The sequence below is a fragment of the Equus caballus genome, chromosome 21 (genome assembly GCF_041296265.1).
Source record: "Equus caballus isolate H_3958 breed thoroughbred chromosome 21, TB-T2T, whole genome shotgun sequence".
NCBI lineage: Eukaryota > Metazoa > Chordata > Mammalia > Perissodactyla > Equidae > Equus > Equus caballus.
Window position 1 is genome coordinate 10,463,390 of NC_091704.1, and position 12,568 is coordinate 10,475,957.

General features: G+C 39.2%; 1 protein-coding gene across 1 annotated transcript in view; it reads left to right on the forward strand.

Annotated features, from left to right (window-relative positions):
* The first annotated feature begins 694 nt into the window (after positions 1–694).
* The window catches only part of LOC138919874 (rho GTPase-activating protein 20-like), a 97,012-nt gene continuing 85,138 nt past the window's right edge, over positions 695–12,568 (forward strand). Inside the window, exon 1 of the mRNA XM_070246462.1 lies at positions 695–1,012. The gene's annotated coding sequence lies outside the window, so the exon portion shown is untranslated. The remainder of the gene's footprint in view (positions 1,013–12,568) is intronic.

A 12,568-nucleotide genomic window follows, 5' to 3' on the forward strand; every position in this document is an offset into this window, starting at 1 on the left:
ATTTCTATAAGTAATAAGTGGCTTCACCAAATTTGGAGGCCACAAAATTAGTATACAAAAATCATTTGGATTTCAGTATACTAGAAATGACAGCATTGGCAGAAATTTAAAGTATATAGTCAGTTACTATTCTTCAAAGATGAAAAACTTAAGTGTAATTCTAAGAAATACACAAAAAATTTGTAGAAGTCTTGTACAGATCTTGGATTCTGAGAACTTTCAAATGCAGATGAAATTAATCAAAAAAAGTCGATCTAAATAAATGGAGAGACGCAGTACATTCGTGAGTCGGAAAATTTAGTATTGTAAAGAAGTCAATTTTCTTTTAAATTGATATATGTATTTAATATAATTCCCATCAAAATCTCAACAAGACATTTTGTAGATACAGAAAAAATTATGCGAAAATGTGTATGGAAAAGCTAAGGAGCATGCATAGCTAAAACACTTAAATAAGAGAATAAAGTGGGAGAAATAAGGCCACAAGCTTGTAAAAGTCAAAGTTACAGCGTTCAGAGCTGAATGGTTTTGGTAGAAGGATAGACGCAGATCAAGAGCACACGGTAGGCGTGGTTGGCGGCATTTTGGATGTCCATCACGCAGCCCTGCACAGCCCTCCTGCATTACTCACCGCGACCAGAGAGGGCGCTAAAGGAACTGGCCCTGAGGAGAGAAGCGGATTCCCCCGCCAGCCGGAAGTCCGTGGTGGGCGTGTCAGGGGCGTGGTCGGCGCTTGGAGGCGGGGCCGCAGCGGCCAGCCCCTCCCCCAGGGCCCTCAGAGCCGGCGGCGGCGGCGGCAGTTGGGCGTCAGCGGACTTCGCAGCGGGGACGTTGGCGGCAGCGGCCCCTCAGAGCCTGGACCCCGGTGAGGGCGCCGACCCCGGTCGTGTGTGGCAGGTGACAGTCGCGGGCGCTGAGCAGGGACCAGACTCCGCTCGCGCTCCTCGTCCTGAACGCGCTGACTGACTGGAAGGTGTGGCCGCCCCGCGTGCCCCCTGAGGAGGATGTGCAGGTTTGTCCTCAGGGACCGAGGGCTCCAGGTCCGGCCGAGGGGGCACAGGGCGGGGCTCAGGGCGTCCGAGTGGCTCCTGAGCCCGGAGTCAGTGGGTTTGGCTCATTTAACTTGAGGCTTTGGGAAGCACGAGGGTAAAATTGGGCGAATTGTGCAGGATTTCAACTCTAAACAGCCTTGTCATTTAGGTCTTTTGGGTAATATTGAAATTTCAAAAACTGCAGAAAGTAGTTTGTCAACGGCTTTATCATCGATTGATGTGATAGCGATCAGGGAAAATCACTGTTTTGCAGTTGCATTTCCTGTCGGTGTCATTTGGGGCAGTTTTGAGAGAAAACTACAAACCATAGATGTGGTGGTTGAGAGGGTGGAACTGAAGGGCCGATGTCACTGACGTGAGAAGCTGGAGCAGGCGGATCAACGGTCAGAGAGCGGACCCGAGGGTCCCAGGGCCTGAGGGGGGGGGGTGGGCTGGGCGTTCATGTTCAATGGGAACAGGGTTTGTGTGAGATGGGGAATGTTCTGGAAAAGGGTAGTGGTCATGGCTGCACAGCATTGCGGATGGACTTAATGCCGCTGCGTGCACACTTAAAGACGGTCGGAACGGTAAATTTTGGGTTATACATATTTTACCATAATGAAAACAGATGATTAGGAGTGGAGAGCCGTGCTTTTTGTGCCAGCTTGTCCTCAAAATGCTCCTTCCCGCTTTCCTGCGATCATTTGGAGCAGAGAGGATCTCCTTTCTAGATCCATTATGCCTCCCAGGAAGTTTATCGTGGAGATTTAAACAGTGTAATTTCTTTTAAGTCTTAATAAGTTTGCAAAGAAATTGGCTATCTGGGGTGAAAAGCCATAGGGAGTTAGGATTGGGGGAGAAAGGATTCCATCTTTCTTTCTTTCATATGGTAGTTCAAGTATTAGTTTTTGAGGCATCTCCATCCTGTTTTCCAAAGTGGCTACAACAGTTAACATCCCACCAGCAGTATATGAGGTTCTCCTTTCTCCACGTCCTAAAACACACTTGCTATTTCTTGTCTGTTTGAATAGCCATTCTGCTTGGGTGTGAGGGGGTATCTCACTGTAGCTTTGATTTGCATTTGCCTAATCTTTTCAAGTGCCTGTTGTTCATCTGTATATCTTCTTTGGAAAAATGTCTGTTCAGATCTTCTGCCCATTATTTAATTGGGTTTTACTGTTGATGTTGAGTTGTATGAATTCTTTATGTATTTTGGATACTAATCCAAATATTAATGCAAACATCTTCTCCTAACTTAGTTTGTCTTTGCATTTTGTTGATGGTTTCCTTTGCTATGCAGAAGCTTTTTAGTTTGATGTAGTCCCATGTGTTTATTTTTCCTTTTGTTACTCTTGCCTGAGGGTGCATGATATTCAAAAAGATACTAAAGCTGACATTTAAGAGTATATTGCTTGTGTTTTCTTCCAGGACTTTTATGATTTCAGATCTTACATTCAAGTCTTTAATCCATTTTGAGTTAATTTAGGTGTATGGTGTAAGATAATGGTCTACTTTCATTCTTTTCCATGTGACTGTCCCATTTTCACAACACCATTTTTTGAAGACTTTCCTTTCTCTCTTGTACGTTCTTGGTTCCTTTGTCGGAAATTAGCTGCCCATGGATGCGTGGTTTATTTCTGGGCTCTCAATTCTGTTCCATTGATCTGAGTGTCTGTTTTTCTGCCACTACCATGCTGTTTTGATTACTGTAGCTTTGTAGTCTATTTTGAATTCAGGAAGTGTGATACCTCCAGCTTTGTTCTTTTCTCTCAGGATTCCTTTGGCTATTCAGAGTTTTGTGTTGTTCCATATAAATTTTAGGATTCATCATTGTATTTCCATGAAAAATGTTGTTGAGATTCTCATTCACAGTGCATTGATTCTGCAGATTGCTTTATGTAATAAAGACATTTGAACTATGTTTATTCTTCCAGTACATGTACGTGGAATAGCTTTCCATTTCTTTATGTCTTCTTCAATTTCTTTCAATAGTGTCATATTTTTCACTGTATGGGTCTTTGACCTCCTTGGTTAAATTTATTTGTAGGTATTTTATTCACTTTTTTGAGACTGTAAATGGATTTTTATTTTTGATTTCTCTCTCTGCTAGTTCCTTGTTAGTGTATAGAAATACAACTGATTTTCATATGTTGATTTTGTACCCTGAAACTTTACTGTATTCATTAATTATTTCTAGTAGTTTTTGGTTAATTCTTTAGGGTTTTCTACATAGAAAATCATGCCATCCAAAACTAGTGACAGTTTAACTTCTTCCTTTCCAATTCAGATCCTTTTTATTTCTTTTTATTGCCTAAATTCTCTGGCTAGGACTTCTAATACTATGTGGAATATAATGGTGAGAGTGTACATCCTTGTCTCGTTCCTGTCTTTAAAGGAATAGCTTTCACTTTTTCACAATTGAGTGTGATGTTGGCTGAGGGTTTGTGGTATATGGCCTTTTTTACATTCAGGTACTTTCCTTCTATTCCTACTTTATTGAGAGTCATTATCATAATTGGATATTGGATCTTGACAAGTGCTTTCTCTGCATCTATTGAGATGTTCATGAGTTTTTTATTCTTCATTTTGTTAATGTGGTGTCTCACATTGATTGTTTTGTGGATGATGTTGAACCATCCCTGCATCCCTGGAATAAATCCCAATTCATCATGGTGTACGATTCTTTTAATGTATTGTTGTATTTGATTTGCTAATATTTTGTTAGGGATTTTTGCGTCTGTGTTCATCAGCAATATCAGTCTGTAACTTTCCTTTTTCGCATTGTCCTTATCTGGCTTTAGTTTTAGGGTAATGTTGGCCTCATAAACTGAGTTAGGGAGTGTCCCATCCTCTTCAACTTTTTGGAAGAATTTCATAAGGATAAATATTAAGTCTTTGAAAGTTTGGTAGAATTCACCAGAGAAGCCATTTGGTCCTGGACTTTTGTTTTCTGGGAGGTGTGTCTTACTGCTTTAGCTTTCTTACTAGTGACTGATCTATTCAGGCTCTTTATTTCTTCTTGATTCAGCTGCAGGAGGTTATATGATTCTAAGAATTTATCTTATTCTTCTGGGTTATTCAATATTTTGGCATATGGCTTTTCTTAGTATTTTCAAATAATCTTTTCTATTTCTGTAGTATCTGTTGTAATTTCTCTTCTTTCATTTCTCATTTTATTTGAACATTCTTTTTTTATTTGTGAGTCTTGCTAAGGGTTTGTCAATTTTGTTTTTCTTTTTGAAGAAGCAGCTCTTATTTTCATGGATCCTTTGTTTTATTTTTTTAGTCTATATTTCATTTATGTCTGATCTGATTTTTATTATTTCCTTCCTTCTGCTGACTTTGGGCTTATTTGTCTTTTTTCTCCTACTTGTTTAGGTAGAGTTAGATTATTTATTTGAGATTTTTCCTGTTTTTTCTCCATACTGCTTTTACTGCATCCTGTAAGTTTTCGTATGTTGTGTTTTCAATTTCATTTGTCTCCGGGTGTTTTTTTTATTTCTCCTTTGATTTCTTCATTGATCCAATAGTTGTTCAGTAGCATGTAGTTTAGTCTCCATGTATTTGTGAGTTTTCTAGTTTTCTTCTCCTAGTTGATTTCTAATTTCACACCACTGTGGTCAGAAAAGATGCCTGATATGATTTCAATCTTCTTAAATTTATTGATGCTTATTTTCTTTTCCAACATATGGTCTATCTTTGAGAATGTTCCATGTGCACTTGAGAAGAATGTTTAGAATATCTATGCTGGTACTTTACAGTAGAATATTATATATAGAGAGAGAGAAAGTCCATCTGGTCTAGTGTTTGCTTTAATGCCAATGTTTCCTTGTTGACTTTCTGTCTGGATGATCTGCCGATTATTGTAAGTAGGGTGTTAAAGTTCCCTACTATTATTCTGTTGCTGTCAATTTCTCTCTTTACTTCTGCTAATAGTTCCTTTATATCGTTTGGTGCTCCTATGTTTGATGCATACATATGAATATGTCATGTCTTCTGGGTGGAATGTCCCTTTTATCATTATAGAATGCTCACCTTTGTCTCTTGCTATCTTTTTTGGCTTGAAGTCTATTTCGTCTAATATAAGTGTGGTGACACCTACTGTCCTTCAGTTACTATTTGCTTGGAGTATTATCTTCCATCCATTCATTCTGAGCCTTTGTGTGTCTTTAGACCTGACTTAGCTCTCTTGGAGGCAGCATATTATTGGGTCTTGTCTTTTAATCTATCCAGCCACTCTGTGTCTTTTGATTGATGAATTCAATCTATTCCCATTTAGAGTGATTATTGATATGCGAGGGTTTAATACTGCTATTTTATCTATTGTTATCTGGTTGTTCTGTGTTTCCTTGTTTCTTTTTCCTTGTAATTCTGTCTGCAGTTTCAGTCAGCTGGGTTTTTGTGATGTTTTTCTCATTTTCCTTTTTATTTATGATTTATGACTCTGCTCTGATTTTCCAGTTTTGTGGTTAACATAAGGTTTGTATAAAAGATCTCCTAGATGAGAGGTCCTTTTTCTCCTGATAGCACTTTATCTCCATTAGCCTATGAAGATACTATCCTTTTCTTCATCCTGTTCTATGTTTTTATTGTCACAAATTATCCTTTATGTGTGGTGAGTTTGTTATATTAAAGTGGTTATAGTTATTTTTGTTGTGTTTTTTTTCCCATTTAGCCTTTATGGTATAACTGTTTACTTAGTATGATATAGAGTTGCAATTTTCTGATTCTGTCTGTGTCTTTATCACCAAGCTGAAATCTTGTCAACCTTTTCCTTTTAGTTTCAGGTACGTTGCTCCTTTGAACTTTTCTTGTAAGGGAGGTCTACTGGTGATAAACTCTCTCAGATTTGTTTGTGAAAGCCTTTGTTTCTCCTTTATATCTGGAGGAGAACTTTGCTGGATAGAGTATTTTTGGCTGATAGTGTTTGTCTTTCAATATTTTGAATATATCATTCCACTCTCTCCTAGCCTGTAGAGTTTCTGCTGAAGAATTTGTTGATAGCTTCATGGGGGTTCCCTTTGTAAATTATTTTCATCTCTCTGGCCACCCTCAATATTCTTTCTCATCATTGACTTTTGACAGTTTTAATGTTACATGCCTTGGAGAGGTCTTTTTGCATTGAGATAATTAGGAGTTCTATTTCTTTCATGTACTGGTATATCCAGTTCTTTCCTCAGGGTTGGGAAATTCTCAGCTATTGTTTCTTTGACTAAGCTCTCTGCTCCTTTCTCACTCTCTTCTCCTTCTGGGATACCTGTTATCCTTATGTTGCTTTTCCTAATTGACTCATATATTCCTCATAGAATTTCTTTATTTTTTAAAAAATGTTAGTTCTCTCTCCTCTTCTACCTGAATCATTTCTATGTCTCTATCTTTGAGTTTGCTACTTCTCTCTTTGATATGGGCTGCTGTATTTCCAGTGCTTTCTACTTTATTTTTCATCTCATTTATCATGTTCTTCTCCTGAATTTCTGTTTGTTTGTTTCTTTAAAGTTTCAGTCTCTTTGATGACGTACTCCTTCTCTTCATTAATTTTATTTCTGAGCTCATTGAATTGTCTGAGTTTTCTTCTAGCTGATTGAGTGTCTTCATGACAGCTATTTGAGTTCCCTGTCAGTCAGATGGCAGTCTTCCATGACTTCCAGTTTGATTTCTAGAGACTTCTCATTTCCTTTTTATTCTGCCTTGTTACTATAGTTCTTCATGGAGCTTGATGAGTTGATTCTCTGCCAGTGCATTTGTGGCAGTAAACACCTTTCTTATTTGGGTAAGACTTTGGGTACTTTGATTCTAGGCTGCTTCTGCATGTTTTTGAGAGCCTGCACACTTCACCATCCACTGCCACTGCAGAGGCATTGTCAGTACCGTCCCTGTGCTGCTTGTGATTCCAAGGTTGTTGGTGCCTTGATGTTTATGATGTTCCTGCATTCTCAGGTGTCACCATCAGGGTGACCAGCCTGCAAACACTTCCTCTTCATTTGGAGTCTCCTGAGTGTCATATTTTCCCACTGGCTCTCCCTGGGCTTGGGTGAGGCTGCCCTGTGCTTCACTTGTGCTGCTGCTCCCAGGTTTTATGGCAGCATTGCTGCCAGGAGCAGTAGGTTCACAGGTGTCACTGTCACTGCTGGGTGACCAGGGTCTTGTAGACATTCCCTGCTGCTGGTAGAGTGTGTGTCAGGAGTGCCACCACTGGGGGCTGGGTCGTGGGTTCTGCTGTGGCTCCTGAAGCCTCGGGTCTCAGGTGCCATTTGCCACTGCTGGAGAAAGGGCAAGGGCTAAGACATGAGTACCGTTGCTGCTCCTGCAGCATTTGGATGAGTTTGACTATTTTAGAAATCTCGTATAACTGGAACCGTGCCGTATTACAGTATTTGTCCTTCTGTGTCTGGCTTATTTCACTTAGCATAATGCCCCTTGAGGTTCATTCATGTTGTAGCATATGGCAGGATTTCCTTTTTGTTTTTTTGGTTCCTCACTGAATTATATTCCATTGCATGTATATATTATTTTTTCCTTACTGTTTCATTTGTCAGAGGACATTTACGTTGTTTCTACCTCATGAATATTGTGCGTAATGCTGCAATGAACACAGGAGTGAAATTTACTCTTTGTGATCCTGATTTCAATTTTTTAGATAAGTACCCAGAAGTGGGAGAGCGGCATCATATAGTAGTTGTACTTTTGGTTTTTGAGGAAACCCTGTACTATTTTCCACAGTGGCTGCATCACTTTACATCAAACATTTACCCATTTTTCAATCAGGTTATTTGACTTTTTCTGTTATGTCATAGGTGTTCTTTTATGTATTTTTTATAATAACCTCATATCAGATATATAGCTTACAAATATTCTTTTCCCATTCTATAAGTTGTCTTTTCACTTGCTGTTTCCTTTGCTGTGTATATTTTCAGATAATTGTGACCTCCCTTTTCTAATTTTTGTTTTTGTGTCCTGTGATTTGATGTCATGCCCAAGAAATGATTGCCAACACCAATGTCATTATCCCTTTTTCTGTTTTCTTCTAACACTTTTACAGTCTCCACTATTATGTTTAATTCTAATCCACTTGGAAATCATTTCTGTGTATGGTGTTAGATCAGACTCCTCAGTTTTATTCTTTTGAATATGCATATTCAGTTTTCTGCAAACCTTTTTTGGAGAGCTATCGTTTCTCCATTGTGTATTCTTGGCAACCTTGTTGAAGATCAGTTGACCATCTATGCGTGACTTTATTTCTGGGCTCTCTATTCTGTTTCATTTGTATAGATGTCTGTCTTTCTTCCAGTGTAATACTTCATTGACTATTGTAGCTTTGCAATATGTTTTGAAATCAGGAATTATGAGACCTCCAGCTTTGTTCTTTCTCAACATTGTTTTTTTCTGTTTGAGGTATTTCGTGGTTCCATGTAAAGTTTATGGTCAAGTATTTTTCTTTCTGTATCAGATAGCATTTGGATTTTGAAAGTAATTGCACTGAGTCTATATAACACCTTAGGTAGTATAGATGTTTTACCAATACTAATTTTTCCAATGGACATTGGATATCTTTCTGTTGATTTGTGTCTTTTTCAATTTATTTCATCAATGTTCTTTAGTTGTCACTGTGCAGATGTTTCAGTTCCTTGGTTAAATTTATTTCTAAGCATTTTATTCATTTTGATGTCATTGTAAATGGGATTGTTTTCCAAATTTCTTTTGCAGGTAGTGTGTTGTTAGTGTGTGCAAGCACAACTGACTTTTGTATTTTGTTTTTGTATTCTGAAAATGTTCTAAATTTGTTTGTTTATTCTAACAGGTTTTGGTGGAGTCTTTAGAGTTATCTATATATAATATCCTATCATCTGCAGAGACAGTTTTAACTGTTCCTTTCTGATTTGGATGTATTTTATTTCTTCTTCTTGCCTAATTGCTCTAGCCAGGACTTCCAGTGGTATAGTCAGTAGAAGTGGTGAGAGTGTGCATCCTTGTGTTCTTTCTGATCTTAGAGGAAAAACTTTCAGCTTTTCATCATCTGGTACAATGTTAGCTGTGATTCTGCCATATATGACCTTTATTATCTTGAGGTAGGGCCCTTCTATTTTGAGTTGGTTGAATTTTTTGGTCTTGTTTTTATCATGAAAGAGTGTTGAAACTTGTTGAATGCTTCTTATACATCAATTGAGAGGAACATGTGTTTTTTGTCCTTCATACTGTTAATGTACTATATTACACTGATTGATTTTCTTATGTTAAACCATCCTTGCATTCTAGCAAATATCTTACTTGTTCATAATGTGTAAATTTTTTAAGGTACAGTTGAATTTGGTTTGCTGGTATGTTTTTTTGGGGGGAGGTTGGACTTTTGTGTAAATATTTATTAGGGATATTTTTGTGTTGTTTTGTTTATTGGTTTGTGTTTTCTTTATCTACATCTTATTTCATTGAAGATGGTATTTAAGGTGCTGGCTTTGGCCATTTTGGTGAGTTACTCGGTTTTCCTGCATTTATTTCATGTGTACATGTTATTGTACTTTGATTTTTCTCCTGTTATCCTGTCTCATGTCAACTTAATTCTTAGACTAACCAGAAGGACGTAGAGGGTAGAGGAATTGTCATCCTCCCCTACAGTGGGAACCCTGCCTGTCACTCTTCCCCAGGAAATACAGCACCTGACTCTTGGCTCCAGCTCCTCTGTGTGTTGAATTCAGGGATTTTGGGCTGGGTGTGTTCTCACTCTTTATATTCTCTGGAGGAGAGTGTTCAAGATTGGAATTAGGAAAGTGTACATTTTTCTAAATGGATACACAACTTAACACAACCAATTTGAATGAAGTTTCAAAAATATAAACTGAGGAATAAAAGAAAATTATAAGATGCATTTATAACTCTGCATAATGTATTGGAGAAGGGGACATGAAAAGTAGTGTCAAATATTCTGAGAAGAGTTAGACAGCCCATTTGTTGTCACCACATTCACAGAATCCTTGTGAACATACTTCTAGAGCAGCAGTGCTGGTTTCCCATCTTGGAGGACTCTTGGTATAAAGCTAAGAACTGTTCACCTGCAATCAAATCTGACCTCCCCACTGACAGAGTGACAAAATGGAGGACAAGGTGTCCATCAGCACAGAACCACTGAGATGGGTCATCATAGGATTATCAGAGTGAACATATGCCCCACACTGTGGCGCCCACCTGGTGTTCTCTATATAAGTGTGTTTTTATATCTTGTAGTGTATCATTGAAGAGTAAATAGTTTGAAAAATTGAATAGAGTGTCACAATAATTGTTCTCTGTTTCTGGAAACGAGCTATATGTAGGAAAAAGACCTGCACCCCAACTATAGTGGAGAGTGAAAATTTCAGAGTGAGAGGCCTAAAAGCTGACGTGATGGAAATAAATACAGTACATTTTTTTTTATTTGAAATACCAACCCACCCATTTCTACCCTTTCTGAGATGTCACCTGACATTTCTAGGACAAAGAACATAAAATTTGTTCCTATTTAAATGAAAAGTAGCAAATGGTATACATTTTCAGTATTAATATGAATAATTGCTGGGGCTGGCCCAGTGGCACAGCATTTAAGTTCGTGCACTCCACTTCAGTGTCCCAGGGTTTGCTGTTTCGGATCCCAGGCACGGACCTACGCATCACTTGTCAAGCTGTGCTATGGCAGGCCTTCTACATATAAAGTAGAGGAAGATGGGCACGGATGTTAGCTCAGGGCCAATCTTCCTCCGCAAAAAGAGGAGGATTGGCAGCAGATGTTAGCTCAGGGATAATCTTCCTCAAAAAAAAAAGAGATGAATAATTTCTGAGGCTCTAATATATAGCATGGTGACTATAGTTAATAATACATTGTTGAACACTTTAAACTTGTTAAGAGAGTAGATCTTAAGTATTCTCACCAAATACAAAAAGGTGATGGATGTGTTAATTAACTTATTGTGGTAATCATTTGAAAATGTGTGTGTACATATGTATTAAATCACCACATTTCACACCTTAAATATAATACAATATTTACTTGTTAATTATACCTCCACACATTTGGAAATAGAATCATTGGAAATTCCATTTGAAAAGCCATATTTATCTGAGTTATCAAATTATGTAAATTCTTCTCTAGTCATCTCTATATATTACCTACTTTTTCTCTCTATGCAACGGAGACTATGTATTTAGTGAACTTCCTATCTCTATGAATTCACTGAGAAATTTGTGTTCATTGTCACTGTGAAAGGCTAAATTATTCACTGAGAAATTAGTAAAGAAATATCACAATATTTTCACTAGTACAGTTCTGTTAGAGTGAACAGGTTGGGTAAAAAATTACATAATTACTTTGTAAATGGAGTATTTTAGATACAAAAAAGAGTAAGATTAAAGCTGTGTTCTAGTTAATAAATTGATGCTCAATCACACACGTTTATTATTTTTTAACGAAAACTATACATAGGAAGAGAAGTGATGATACACAAAATACACAGAACAGGTAAAAATTTTAGGACAAAAGTGAGAGAGTAGCCAAGTTTAAAGCAAAGTTGGTCTCTTTCATAGTACGAAATTCTTCAGTACGAATGCCCATCATGGCTGATTCACGACACATTTCTACCTATATTTGTGTGTGTGTGTGTGTGTGTGTGTGTGTGTGGAAGGGAGAGAGAAAGAAATAAAAGGAAAAGAGTAGGCAAAATACACCTTTCTGAATGTTTCCTTAAGAAGGTGCCTGGTGGGGATAAATAGAGGCAGCTGTGCAGGTCCCCGGACCTCTAGCATGACCCCTGCTCAAAGTAGCCCATCACCTCAGCTCCATCCGCTCTAATGTGTGGTCATTGTCATCTTCTGATGTGAGGGTCCCTGTGGGCCAGAGGATGGTGTGAAACCTCCCTTCTCCTGTCACTCAGCCATGGCTCAGTCACTCAAAGTCTGCTTTCCTTGTCTCCTGGGGTCTCAATCCTTAAGCCCCCTTCACTCCTCAGTCTCTCCCTCCTACAAGGGTCTCGGTTTCACCCTGGGGACGCTGCCCTCTTCATGGAGCCCCATCCCCTTAGGTCCCAGGGCTGCAGCCCCAGCGTCATCCTGGACAGCTGTGCTGAGAGGTGGGTCCCAGAGCAGCCGACCTCTGTCCTTCTGAGGATGAAGAACAGCCTCTTCTCAATACCTCCCTGCCTTGTTCCTGTTGATGGACCCCCATCCCCATCAGGGGGGACATGAGAGGCATGAAGGGGGAGGGTCGAGGGGCCTGCACCTGCCTCAGTGGAAAGTGGGGTCAGAGAGAGGGGGAGTGCCTCCACCTTCCCAAACAGTGAGACGTGGCTGGTCTCAGGGCCTTTGTCCTTCTGCTGTGAGAAAGCAGCACAAATTGTCCCTCTGGGGCCAGTTCTCAGGGCCCTGCGCTCCACTGTGTAACAACTGAAGGGGCATCAGAGAGCTCACCATGTGAGGAGGCCTCTCTATGACACTGAGGAGTCAGTGTGGGGAGGAGGTTGCAGCCCAGTGAAGGCCTGGGTGAGGGTCCCACCCCTTTATGAGGAGGGGACTGTGGAAAA